Here is a 14903-nt window from a genome sequence, read left to right as displayed (position 1 = left end):
TCATTACTCACTTGCCAGCACACACATATACAGGGAGACTCACAGGTAAACAGCCATCTGCAGACAATGGGAGTCATCAAGATTCCAAACCATCATTAATGGCCCACACTTTACATAATTACAATAGGCCCTCAGAGTTACATTTTATATTTCTAGTTTTAGATACAAGAGTGGTACATTTATACAAATCAGATGATCATACTCAGTAGATTATGCACTTTGTAATGATACCTTACAAGAGACCTTTTGCATGAAGCATATCCCAGTTGCATTATATTCACTTATTGTCAAATTTTTATAAAACTATCCCAGTTACATTATATTGACTTATCATCATGTTTTTATAAAACCATATAGACTGCACAACGTCACATGGCTTCTGCATGATTATTGGGTAAAATCTGGGGTATATATTGACCTGGCTAAGTGGCTGATCTCTTGGGATTAGAAGACCCTATAGTTGATTAAATTGGTTTTCAGTAACCACACATCATATAGTCCGGTATCTGGGTGGTGAGACAAGGGCTAGAATTCCTAAGGAGACTGCATTTTTGACTTCCTGTTTACCAGTGTGGTAAGACAGAAGTTTACTTTTGTTACTTACTTGTTAGTTGTATAATATAATGAGAAAACCACCAGTTTGGGGTGAGTCTGCCCTATTTCTCAGCAGTTTGTCCTGAATTTGGCTTTCTCATCTGTGACCCACTGAAGCATGGTGACAATGGGTGAGGGAAAAATATCTTGATTATCCACAGCAATTAAAGGTAGAATCTCCAAAATCAGTTTAACTGTCCAGTTTAACATGTGTTGCCACAGCAGCTCACATGAAAAACAAGAATTATATCCTTTATTCTTTGCTGCTTGTGCCTGACATGAGTGAATCAATACTGTCCTTGCATTATTTTTGAGAATGCATTTTGTTATATAGGCCAAGAATAGACAACCTACTGAAAGAAAATTCAACAGAGAATCAATAGAGAGTATATGAAATTAATTACTGATGAATGATTGGTTATAGTTAGAGCTGGGTGAAATTTTTTCAGTCAAAACTTATTTTTATTCATTTCAACCCCTCCCCGCCCCAAATGTAGATTCAGTGAATTTGTTTCAACAGGTTTTAAATGAAACATTTCAATTTCTCATTTCAAAATGCCTGTTTCAAAATTTCCTTTCATCTTATTAAAAACAATAAAAATATGGTCAAAATAAAAACAAAACATTTCAGTTTTGTTGAAACATGTGTTTTTCAAACTGAAAGAAAATTTTCTCAACATTTTGATTCACTGAAAATTTCAAAAAAAAAAAAAAAAAAAAAATCATTTTGACCCCAAATATTTTTTTTGGAATTTCCAGTAAACTGAAAAGTACATTATTTTTGCAGCTCTCATATATACCATCAGCACCTTATATATACACACAGTATTCCCATATTGCATCTGTAAAAAAATTAAAGATTAACAAATATGGAATTAGGATGAATAAAAAAATAATAAAAAGAAGTGTAGCAATAACTCCTGTGGAATAGCACATTTAAAATTATGAATGAAGGGCACCACACATGGGGAGTAATTGGGCTGAATCAAAAATACTACATTTAATTAAAGTTCATTATTAATACTATGAATTATATTATGGTAGTACCTAGAGGTCCAGAGTAAGAGAGAGTAGAGTCCCTGACCCAAATAGTTTACATCCCTAACAGATAAAATGGACTAAGGATGAGACAAATACAAAGATTATTATCCCCATACTTTACAAATGAGAAAAAGATTCAGAAAGATTAAGCCACTTGCCAAAAGTCGTACAGGAATTCTATGGAAGAGTCTGGAACTGAACCAAGGTTTCTTGAATCCTAGTCCAGTGCCATAACCACATATCCTCTCTATATTGTTCACCATTCCTCATAAATTAATCTGCTAAAAAAAAAAAAAAGTCCCCAACAGACCTAGTTTTAACCCTTTGTCCTTTCCCATGTCAGACTCGATACTCCATTTATTGTATGCTATCCACAGTACTTCCTTGAGCCAAAATGCCAATAAATCTATGTTATGCACAACATAAAAAATCATAGCCCAGGGCAAATAAGACAACCATTTTGTATGTGTCACTAAAGGTAACACCTGATCTCCAGTTGCATACCAATGTGGAAATTTAATTATAGATTCCTTCTGATATTTATATTTAGCTCAAACTGTGCACTTGCAGTTTATGACATCAGCATTACTACCTAAATTATAGTCTTGTATTCAAATCAGAGATCACATATCACACTTGATAATAAGGGCAGATCTTACAGTGTTTGTACAAATCTCTTCACACTACAAAGAGACAACCTATATTCAGTTCAGCGGTGTTATCAGGGCATAAATATTCAGGAATGTTGAATCAGTTCATATGTCTTCATACTTTAAATATGCAGATATACATTTCATTAGTCAGTAAACTGAACCACGTCAGAACAAAATACATTTCACTTCCATTTTTCCTCTTGAAACATCTTTTTTTAATCAAGTTTTTGCATTTAAGTTAGAGTTATTTGCACAAGCTGAATTTGAATTTACTGCTTCTACCCATCTTTGCTTTTTTCTGAATATTCTCATTCAGTTTAGAACACAGAAATTATATAAGTGACTCCTTTCTTTGCTTTATAATAAAGTGCCAAACACACAAATGTTCTGGGGAGTACTACTGCCATAACAAGTTTATTTGAATTTCTATGGACTTTGTTGTGTGCATGTGAACAGAAAGAATCAAAGTGTCACATCATTCCTACAAAATGACCTCTTTACAACAGAGAAGAAAATAAAATGAAAAGGAGCAAATAAAGTTCTCAACAGGCATGAATAACCATGCTAATCTTACACACAGATCAACTGGAATGCTTCAGTGTAATTTCACTTAAGATTTATTCTGGAGCCAAAACAAGGATGGATTTTAATTAAGATCCCTGATATGAGATGGTTATGAAATAATTTCCTCTGGAGAGTTCTCCAGACAAGAGATGTCTCACTGAGATTTGAAGGCTGTTTATCAAGCACATTTTTCTGTAAATCTATTGCATGCCAATAACTATAATTTCCACAGGTCATCCAGTCACAACAGGCTTCTTGTCAATTCAGATGACACTTTGTAAGAAAAAAAAAATCTCTTTTGAGATACCTAATATTTCCAAAGGCACCTTAGGAGATAAAAGACAGCATGCATTTCTAAACTTTCTATTTTCATCAATATACTAGAGCAATATAACTGAAAATTAATGCATACAAGAATGACAAGACTTTTTTTATAAATATTAAATGAAACTTACAGATTTCATTACTTCAGAAATCTATGATAACTGAATCCAATTCAGAAAATTTCAGACCAACTAGAACTTTGTGGATCAGAAATTTCTCACAGGGAGTGATGTTTCTGAGCTTTGCACTCCATTATTAATGGTCTATTTTAGACTAAGAAAAAATAACAGGTAGGGAAAAACTGGTGGACATAAATGTTTTGTTGCAGTTTAGTCAACTCTTTGTACTATACTAGCTATGCGTGTTTGAGTACCACTACACTCCACTGAACAGAATGTCAGACTCTTCAAGTGTCACCATGTAGTGACTGGCCTACAGAGAATGTATGGACCTAATACTACTAACAACTGATATTCCTTGACCTCAAAAGGCCTCTTTTTGGGGGGCTGGAGTTGCTGGGTTTTATCTCCACTTCTGCATATTAGTAGTTTCAGTGGTGTTCATGGTAATTTGTGGGTATAGCTTTTTTACAACCTCCCTCCAGCCAATCAGATAGTAGCCAAACAGCAGAGGCATTAGCAAGTGATAAGGAAAAGAGATTAGGTGGGGATAATGCCAGAGAAAATATACCGGAATCACAAAAGCACAAGAAAAGTTGTGTTACTAGGTGCCAGATCATAACCCATGTTCCATTGCATTGTTCTGTAACTACAGAGGTCTACACAGAGCTGAATTGGGTGGGACAGTCCCAAAATGCAGAATGACTCTGGGACAGTATTTGTCCTGGAGTTCCTGTGGTGCTCCTCTGCGCCTGCCTGGGGCTCAGGGGTGGGGCCAGCCTCTTCCAGGTGAGCAGGGTGAAGTGGGCCTTAGCCCCTCTTGCCACAAGGCCCTCCTCCAGCTCTTCCTCTTTCCTCTGAGCCCCCATCCCCTGGGCAGGACAGAAGCCAGAGTCAGGCAGTAGTAAGAGCCACTCAGGCAGCCCGGGCCACTGTGTGGAGCCCAACCCTAGCCCCTCCACCTGCCCTAGGCAGTGTGCCCCAGGGGACAGGGACATGGGTGCTCCTAGGCACCCTGGCCTAGCATGGCCAGGGGGCAGAGCCTTGGGGAAGAGGAGCAGCAGAGACAGGGCTCCTGCATGTGTCCCACTTTTGCCATCTAAATAGGTGGTCACCTTAACACAGCCTGAGGGGGGGAAATTCTGTGTTCCATGACTGCCTACCTTTTCCCATCTCTCCAGAGTCAGACATATACTTGCAGGGCGATCTGAGAGCTGGAGGACAAGTTGGGCCATATATCTAAACAACTGTTTGCTGAGTTGTAGAGGGACAGCAGGTTATCAGTGCCACATGTTGTGGATTTTCCATCAATTAAAATCTTTAAATGAAATTGGATGTATTTCTAAATGATATGCTCTAGCTCAGCCAGAAGTTATGGGCTAGATGCAGGGATTGCTTGGTGAAGGCCTATGGTTTGTGCAATCCAAGAGGTCAAATGAGGTCCCTTCTAGCCTTATAATCTTTGAATCACCCCCACTAAAACCAGTAAAAGATTATATGTTGTTTTCTTCAACTATAGAAGACCCTTTCCAACCCCTCTCTCCTCCAGGAGTATAATTCAGTGCCTATGCAGAGAGAGTGGGAGCAGGAATGGTTGAGAGATGCTTAGAGAGCAGTGCACTTGCATGGGATCTCTGCTTGCTCAGGCTTCTTTAAGAGTCCAGACTATGAGTTCATACTTCTGGGAGCTTAGTTTATCCACAACAGGAGGAGGAAAGCGTGAGTTGACTCTCACCGAATTCCAGTGATCATAGACCAGGGGTCGGCAATCTTTCAGAAGTGGTGTGCCGAGTCTTCATTTAGTCACTCTAATTTAAGGTTTCGCGTGCCAGTCATACATTTGAACATTTTTAGAAGGTCTCTTTCTATAAGTCTATAATATATAACTAAACTATTGTTGTATGTAAAGTAAATAAGGTTTTTAAAATGTTTAAGAAGCTTCATTTAAAATTAAATTAAAACTGCAGAGCCCCCCGGACCAGTGGCCAGGACCCGGGCAGTGTGAGTGCCACTGAAAATCAGCTTGAGTGCCGCCTTCGGCACACGTGCCATAGGTTGCCTACCCGTCATAGACATTTTAAATCTGATGCTTAAACATTTCAGTCATCTCCCCTCTCCTGATAAACCAGTCTAGTACTAAGATTATTGTATTTATAAATAAAGAAAAAGTTTAGAATATATTATTCTGTCAGTTGGGGCTCTGAGCAATTTTTCTGCCTTTCTATTGTTGCACTACTTGTCTCCCTTCAATTCATGTGGCTTGCTTCCAGTGAAATGCTCCCTATTTCTATTTTCTTTGGCTTCAGACCTTGCACACAGTTAAATCTTGCACAGTACTTATACTAGAATCAGTGCCATAAATGTTCCAAATAAACGAAAAGCCATGGTCCCTGCCTTAAAAATCCCACAATCTAATACATGGTGGACATAATATAGTTGAATAATTTCGTGCATGAAGGTTCTGTAGAAGAAATGCATGTTAAGGAAAGATCTACTGGTGGAAAGGGAGAGAGACCAGTTGGTGGACGTGAAAGAGGAGGCTGTTCTAAGTATAAGGTTCGGGGTGGTGGGAAGAGGGCAAAAAATGGGAAAGGGAGATTAAAGGGACATAGTGACAACATGCAGTAAGAGGCTAATATTTATTATTGTATTGCAGTAGCTCCTAAAGTCCCTGGCTCCTTTGTGCTACGTGATATACACATGTAACTAAAACATGGTACATGCCCTGGAGAATTTATAATTAAGAATAAGATGGGACACAACAGATGAATTAAAAAAAGGCAAAACAGAAACATAAGATACCAGGGAGAGGATTATAATCAGCATGATAGGCAGGAGTCACAATGCACCAAGGATTGCTGAGCATTTAGTAGGCAACCAAGAGAAGTGAGTTTTAAAGGAGGACAAAGTGGTGGATTTGTGGATTTTTATAGCAAAATCCTTTATTAAGCCATTTTCATTAGCAAAAAAGACAAAATATTTGTCCTGGGCCAGGTGTGTAGCATTGCTCAAAAATCTGTTATATTTTCCTCTCTGTGACTGGGTGCTGGGCAAGGAGTGCTTAATCAGCCCCCCGCCACACCCGTTCCAATGAAGAGGAGTAGATCGGAGCTCGCTGAATAGGCCTGTGCCTGCCTGGCAACTAGCAACAGCTACCAGCCTAATTAGCCAGGAGCTATAAAAGGGCTGGGGGGCAGGGTAAAAGGAGAGGCCAGAGGCTGAGAGGGACTGGTGGCTCTGGTTTTCTGCTTGTGAAGCCTGGCTCCAAAATCCTGTATATAGATAGTAAGGTGATGGTGGGAAATAGATCCAGTAACTCTTCACTTAACATTGTAGTTATGTTACTGAAAAATGCGACTTTAAGCAAAACAATGTTAAGCGAATCCAATTTCCCCATAAGAATTAATGTAAATGGGGGGGACGGGTTAGTTTCAAATAAAGGACATATCAGATATTAAACTGATAAGAACGGATACTACACTTGACCAGAGCTCAGAGAGCCGAGAAGCGATCCAGGGAAATTTTTTTTTGCTAGACAAAAGGCATTATACACATTTAAAACAAGCAATTTAATACAGGTATTAAACAGGCTGGCAGCCCCCCCCTCAGCTCCCCTACGTGCCCCCCAGAGCGCCTCCCGCGAGGCTGCATGCCACGTCCTTGCTCCTCCCCCCATCCTCCTGAATGCCGCACGACAGCTGATTGCCACGGGCAGGAGGTGGGGGGAGCAGGGGGAAAGTGCTGATCCGTGGGGTCCACCGGTGGGCGGCAGGCGCTGGGATGGGGTGTAGGGGAGCTGATAGGAGGGCTGTCAGCCATGGACAAAGCAGGTGGCCAAACGACATTATAGGAGAGCATGTTCTGTAATGGAGAAGGGACATAACAATGAAACAACGTTAAGCGAGAGGTTGTTAAGTGGGGACTTACTGTATAAATAAAATACACTGGTGATTGCATCAATCTGAGGCATCCCTGACTGGTTTGTGAGGGCAGTAGGGGCCCAGCTGCGCCTCGCTATACTCTTCAAGGTGATTTTTACAATATATCTTGCTTCGTGGCCAGGCACTGGTGTCTCCTTTACTTTCACTATTCAAATATTCCTTCTTGGTACATAAATATAAAAAGTATCATGATAGACACATTTGTCAGCACTGTCAAAACAGATGACCTTTCTGTAGCAGAGATGGCATTTGCAGCAATATGCAGGATTCCTCTCTAAAAACGTTGATTTGGCACCTATTAGAAATGGGCCCCATGCCATCTTCACAGAGAAGTGCAAGTGTACACCACCAAATTATGATGTTACATACCAGTTGTGAGTCAAGAACAGGATTCTTAAGTGAGAACATGCACATGCTGTCAAATTTCTATTTATACATTTCTGGTTAAAGCAATCTGCCATTGCTAATTCTGCTCGGAGCCAAATTAACCTTCCAAGTGTGAAAAATTAATTCTGTAGAGACACAAAGGAATATTTTACCTTATTTCAGTTACAAATAATGATGTATGGAGAAGGAACAAGAATTATATTATCCTTAGCAGTGCTGTAAAGAGTCCCTTTGTCCTCAAAGTGAGCTGCAAATAAATGTTATTTGTAAAATGGGGAAAATGAGGCAGATAGTAAGTGACTTTTCAAAACCACTGAGGGAATACACTTTGAGGATAGGAGCTAGAAATGAGGAGTTTTTAACTCCCACTTCTGTGCTCATACTATACAAACTATCTTTCTCTCATTCTATATCGTGGATGGTTGTGGTTGCTAAAATTAGAGATGCCAGGTTCCATTGCAACACCTTGTGGCATGCATGTGTATGTATGGTTGCAGAAAAAATGGAATTAAGATTAATTGATTTTTACCTTAGAAGTAATAGGCCAGATTATCAGAGTTTAGTCACACCATTAGGTGTTGGAAATGCTCCTGCAATTACACACCCAATGTGCATGCACAGTTATTGTGATTGTGCATGCACACTTACTCACAGTAAGTGAATTAACTAAAAGACAATAAGAAGAGGTTCATAAACACATTAGGAACAAGAGAAAGATGAAGGAAAGTGTGGGTCATCTACATAATGGGGAAAGAGAGCTAATAATGGATGGTATCAAGAGAGCTGAGGTGTTTAATGCTTATTTTGTGTCAGTCTTCACTAAAAGGCAAATTGTGACCAGATACTTAACAAGTAATACCAACAGCAAGGCTGCAGGAACATAAGCCAAAATAGGGAAAGAATGGGTTATAGAATATTTAGATGGGTTAGACGTTTTCAAATAAGCCAGGCCTGATGAAACGCACCACAGGGATATGTCTATACAGCAACTAGACACCCATAGCTAGCCCATGCCATCCGACTCATGCCAGGCTCGTGGGGCTGTTTCATTGCTGTGTACGTCTGGGCTTGGGTTAGAGCCCTGGATCTAGGACACTGTGAGGTGGGAGGGTCTCAGAGCCTGGCAGCCTACACAGCAATGAAACAGCCCTGCAGCTCAACCCCGAGTCAGCTGGCATTGGCCAGCCGTGGGTTTTTCTTTGCTGTGTCAACATAGTCTAGGGTGCTGCTTAAGAAACAAGCTGAAACAATCTCAGAACTGTTAGTGGTTATCTTTGATAACTCACGGAGGAAATCCCAGAGGACTGGAGAAGGGCAAATATATAGCTATCTTTACAGAGGGGAATAAAGATGACCCAGGGAATTCTAGATTAGTCAGCCTTACTTAGATATCTGGAAAGATACAGGAACAAATGATTAAACAATTAATTTGTAAGCATCTAGAAGATCATAAGTAATAGCTAGCATTGATTTGTCAAGAAGAAATCATGCCAAGCCAACCTAATTTCCTCCTTTGATAGGATTACTGGCCTAGCAAATGGGGAAGCTGTAGACGTGATGCATCTTGATTTTAGTAAGGCTTTTGACACAGTCCCATATGACATTCTCATAGGGAAATATAGTCTAGATAAAGCTACAAAAGTGGGTGCAAAACTGTACTCAAAGAGTAGTTATCAATGGTTCGCTATCAAACTGAGAAGACAGATTTAGTGGGGTTCAGCACGGATCTGTCCTGAGTCCACTACTAGTCAATATTTGCCAATAATGACTTGGATAATGGAATGCAGAGTGTGCTTATAAAATTTATAGATGACGCTAAATTGGAAGGGTTTGCTAGCACTTGAGGACAGGATTAGGATTCAAAATAACCTTGACAAATTAGAAATAAAATTGATTGATTACACAGAAACAAGGTGTGTTTTAGATCCCTGATTGGGTGAGCATGACTCCTACAATTCTCACATTTATAATTTGAAAAATTAACTTTTGTAAATATTTGAAATTTTCTTAAAGTTCACTATCTCTATGAATATGCTTGCCAGTTAACTTTTTTGCTAGAAAATTCAGAGAGCAAACACAAAGAGGTGCATGAACATAATCCTCACAAAATTGGAATAAATATTAATTTTTATAGTATTTGTCCAGCTCATTTGTAGAGCTGGGTTAGTACTAAACTGAGCTATGGAAAGGCTGTAAAGCTAAAGTCAGAAGCTTTAAGAGTTTAGGCATAATCCTCTCTTTACTACCTGAAACTCATCATACTCTTTATCATCATCATCAAAGTATGGTACCTTAATCCAAATCCTTAATCCATTTTGCCATTTAAACTGAAGAAAGCAGATAACTGTAGTCACAATAGTTTCTATTAAATATTTTAGCACAGATTTGCCATAAATTATGTAGTCTACATTTGTCTACTTACAAAAATATGAGAACTTGGTATGAGATGACTATTCTGCTTAAGGTATTAAGAAGAGAAAGATACACTAGATACTAACACAAAGTTCAATTCCTATTTTTTTCAGAAGCATAACATGGCACACGCAGACAGCTTCACACTTAGCTCCAGTGCAAGGTATCCTTAGGTTTCCTCGCACATGCGCTCCTTCTACTCCTCTAGCAGCAGATGATCTTCTCTGGATAGTAGGACTGAGTAGTCTTTCCATTGGGTCTCACTGCTATAGTTCTCTTCAATTTTAATTTTGTTCCTAGGTACTTACACACAATGATCTCTGTGACAAGTAATATGTGCCAGTAATGTGGAGTACTCCAAGAAGTAGGAAGTTCAGGCACAAAAGCTGTCACCCAGCTGTTGCACCAAAGAGGAAGAATGGGTCACCTCACTCCCTTACTCTCAAGAGAATCTACAAACCAAGAAGGACACAATAAGGTGGCTGCCTGACTCCCCTTGAATATCTGATTATGAAAAAACAGATTGTCAAAAATAGAAGCAACAGCTAACACAAGGTGACGGTGGGAGTTAGAGTCAGAATGGAAGAGGAAGAGAGCCACAGTAGTCCTAGAGGAATTAATATAAGCAAGAAGGGCCAATTAGCCAGAAGCTGCACATGGAGGGAAGCTAGGCATCTATGAGACTTAATTAGGGATGAAGATCACCTGGGTAGAAACAGGCAGGGCTTCTATAAAGCCAGGGAGCTGGCAACAGAGCTCTAGGGCTGCAATGAGAAAGTCTGCAGTCATATTCTCTGATACAAGGGTGGAGAGTAGGAGCCTGTAATAGGAGTGTAGGAAGCAATCCAAGGAAGGAACAGTAAAGGCTGAGAGAACAGACCATAACTGTTGATTCGAGGACCCCTGGATTGGAACCTGGTGTAGAGGGTGGGCCAGGGTTTCCTACAAGCCACTTTGGGAGTGGCACAGTCAACATGGCAACTGTGTGGAGAGACACTGGTGGGAACCCTGAATGGGAGAATGATTGTGACTTGGCTGGAGGACTAAGCCATGAAGAAGAGGCGCTGCAGCTTCTGACCAGTGAGTGGGGGGCCACAGAGCAAGTGACTGAGGCAACAGACTGAATGACTGCTGGACAGGGCATGGACAGTGGCGAGCTAATTCCCCATATGAGCCAAGACGAGGGGCCATCAGAGCTGTGTAAAGAGTGGTGCCCTGTCACAGGCCTGCTTATCTCAAATGTTGTACAGGTTCAGAAAAGCTTCAGATGAGGATACTTTTTTATACTTATCTGAATTGAACCTCCCAAGCTTCTGGACTTTGTCTATTACTAATATAATTGTTTACAATTTGCAATCATTTTATGGCCAAAATTTAAAGTGTCCATTAATTTTGTGTTTGACATCGGTTTTTGAAGTCCATTTTGAGATATGGGGGGATGATTTTCAGAAGTGCTGAGCAAAACCATTCTAACTGAAATCAATGGAGCCACTGAAAATCAGGCCCTAGATTTCTAAAGTTGGGCACCTGAATCTGAGAGACCCAAAATTACTGGACACTTACAAACAATTAGGTCCATACCCCTACTTCATAAATCACTAGCAGAGCACTTAAAGCATTATCTGTGATTTACTCCTTTTAGTGGTCAGTGTCCATGGCTTCTTTCCAAGCTTTATGCTTCATTTCCCATTGAAACTGCATTTGAGAGTAAGCAATCTCAAACGGCTTTTGCAATTGAAAACAAAAGTTCTAAAACTTAAATAGTGCTCAGGAGAATTCACTGCTCAGTAGAATTAACACAAGATGGTAACCAGGATATCAGTTCCCACATATAAAAACACAGGGCACAACTCTTAAAGCAACAATAATGTAATTATATTTTTATATTGCAGTAGTTATGGTATAATGGCAATGACCTCTATAATTAAAGTTGACATGCAAATTCCATCGTAATTTTTCCTTTTTCTATCTCTTGTGTTTGGGGGGGAAAACTTTTTGGGAATTTTCCCCCCCCAGCAATCTCAACCCAGAAATGATTATTTTTTTAAGTTTCAACCAAATTCAGTCACTTGAGTTGTGAATGTGTAAAAAATTTCCAAATTGGAAATGTGTACATATCACTCAGTGTAACAGCTGACATCTTGTTCAATATAACTTGTTTCTAGGTATAAATCAGATGAAAGGTACAAGCCAAATTCATAGGATTTGTCAGACCACTTATTATTATGTGTAAGTGCATCCATTCAGGCATCTTTTGGGAAGGCAACTTTAACAGGGAGAAAGGGCATTAGTACTAAAGTGATATTTAGAAAGGTGCCATACTGTGCATTTTACAGTTTTCAAAAATCTCATCAGTTATGTAGTCTGTTGCACAAACAGATGTGTTAGTCAAGTAACTGACCTGTTCCTCTCGCTCTTCCCCTTGGGTTTGTGGCTTCTGGCAATGGGACCAATGCAATGGGTTTCAATATGAAGATGCTCAGAGTTTAAAATGACTTGTCTAATGGGCAAGGAAGTCTATTGGGAGTGAATCAGAAGAGCAGGGTTCTCTTATCCTACTTCTGAGACTGACTTCTGTGACCTTGGCTATGTCATTTACCCTTTCTGTGCCTCTGTCTTCCCAGCTATGAAAAGGGAATAAAAGCACCCTCTTATCTATATCATAGGAGGATTGTGAGGGTTAGCTATATACTATTTAAACTGATATTTGAAAACATAAATCACTATCTTAATAGTATTAATAATTTCCTCCTACAGCACCAGAGTTTACTCAGTCCATTGTTTACAGAGACAAATACAGCCATATATAGTTTATTATAAAGACTTTTCAGACAAGTTCCTAAAAACTTAAGCTCTGACTACACCGAGCCGAAGATAAAGAGCCTGTGCTGCATATTGTAAAAATGTGTGTTTGCCCCAATGTTATTGTTCAAAATTTCCCCTCTCCCCATTAAACTGCAGTTTCTTAGGTGCCAGTTAGCAGCTGCCCTCTACCACAGAGGCAGTTGTAGTCCAGTAGTTCTATATATGTAATCATCATGAACCACTTCATGAGAAGTGCTGTGTAAGTGTAATATTCTATTACCAAATACTCTGCTTAATTGGAACATGCTCAATTGGGACAGTCACTTTACTAAGATATCCCCCAGGAAACTGATTTAGCTAATGATACTGAATGGCAATAACCATTGCTTAAACAGGACACTATTAGTACAAATTCAACATAATGGGGATGAATTTAGATAGTGTTAAGTGGTGTTTAACCAACTGATAAATTGGTATGAATGTGTAATCTCTTGTCTTTTAATACACAAGTTGCCAAATAAATTTTAAGGGATATATATTCCTGCAGAGAAGGTGTTAATCAAAGACAACTGGATTCATAAGGCTTTAACCAAGTATCTAGAAAAGAAAGGGAAAAAAACAACAACTAAGGAAGCTTCCAGATGACTTTCTCTGTTGCCAAAAACAACAGACAAGACATCCAGTAAAGACTACTGCATGTATGGCAACATGAAGAGAGAGAGATACCAGTCGCTGACATCTCTCCTCTCCTCAAATGTTTTATGCCTATTTAAAAAAACAAAACAAACCAAAACACTTGACATACGAACTGGAGATTTTAGACCACACGGGAAACTTTTAAGGGGAATGATAAATCTACTTTATATTTTATAAGGAAAACCTTAGCTGTATGTCTCATGGTTTAGCATTTTTATATATATTTACCACATGTAATAATTCTCTGCTAGCAAAGATGGGAGCTTTGTCTCTCTTTGTTCCTCCAGTGCCTTATATGAAGCTACTCATCCACACAGCTCAAAAAAATGAGCCCTCTAGAATAGATACTGGAAACTGAATATAATTAAAATGGTGAGGCACTAAAATATGAAATGACAGTAATGCTCATAAAAGAAATGCCACATTTACACATATTAAACATTAATATAAAAATTCTATGGCATTGTTGTCATAGAACCTGTCAAGCGCATGAATAATCCTGCATTCTCGTGTATCCGTTTATCATCTTCAGCCTTCTGAGTCGCCATGACTTTAGAATAAATGGTGCTTTCTATATGGGCCAAAGCATTTATCACTTGTGTAGTGTCATTCCACATAGTTTTACAGCTGCAAACAGAACTATAGGTATTGATTTTGTAAAGTTCACACTAGATGTAATCATAAGCATGGAAATTAAAAGACTGATAAAATCTAAGCAGTGTAAAGTAATAAATAAAAATATAGTACAACTGTAGCCTATAGAAACCGGATGAAATAATGAGTAGATGACCTTGAACTGTACTGTCATATTAACTTCTGTAGGCTGAGGAAGTTTATATGGTCCTCTCCAATGAGGACCTCTCACAGAGAGCCAAATCAGAGTGATTAATTACAATCTAGGTTTTTGTCATGTCAACAAATGAGAGTAATAAATACACATGGCAAGAGGAGGGAGGTGGAGAATCTGGGGAAAGGGGTGAGACAGGATAAAGGTTCCAAATAAGAAAGTCATGCACTTAGTTCAGGCATGTGTACATCTTGATGGTTCTTTTTTCCCTAAGGGATGGGTGTTTTCTTGTTTAATTCAATTCTTGTAGGGAACACACTTACTTTAAGGAGGGATATGAATGAGAGGGTGGTAGCTTGGTGAAGAGATAGTAAAGACATGCATTGTTTAAAAGAGGGCACAGGGGCAAGAATAGGACAAGGAAATGAATGTGAGATGGAGGTTGGTATCACTGGAAGAGTGGGGGATGGTGAGGAGACTCGGATGAAGATGTAGACCAGCGCTACAAGGCTGGACTACACATGTAAGATAAGAATAGAAAGCTATGAGCCCTTCCAGCTGAGAAACGTTCCTTCAACCA

At 39.3% G+C, this 14903-nt stretch overlaps 1 protein-coding gene and 1 pseudogene across 2 annotated transcripts in view; both read right to left on the bottom strand.

Annotated features, from left to right (window-relative positions):
- GALNTL6 (polypeptide N-acetylgalactosaminyltransferase like 6) overlaps positions 1 to 14903 on the bottom strand; it is a 948073-nt gene that overhangs the window by 385673 nt on the left and 547497 nt on the right. The gene's annotated exons all lie outside the window — the stretch shown is intronic.
- On the bottom strand, positions 6604 to 6807 carry LOC112103343 (annotated as a pseudogene).

The sequence above is a fragment of the Terrapene carolina genome, unplaced genomic scaffold, assembly GCF_002925995.2.
Source record: "Terrapene carolina triunguis isolate 2854851 unplaced genomic scaffold, T_m_triunguis-2.0 Scaffold66, whole genome shotgun sequence".
Lineage (NCBI taxonomy): Eukaryota > Metazoa > Chordata > Testudines > Emydidae > Terrapene > Terrapene triunguis.
This window is presented reverse-complemented; position numbering and strand designations above follow the sequence as displayed.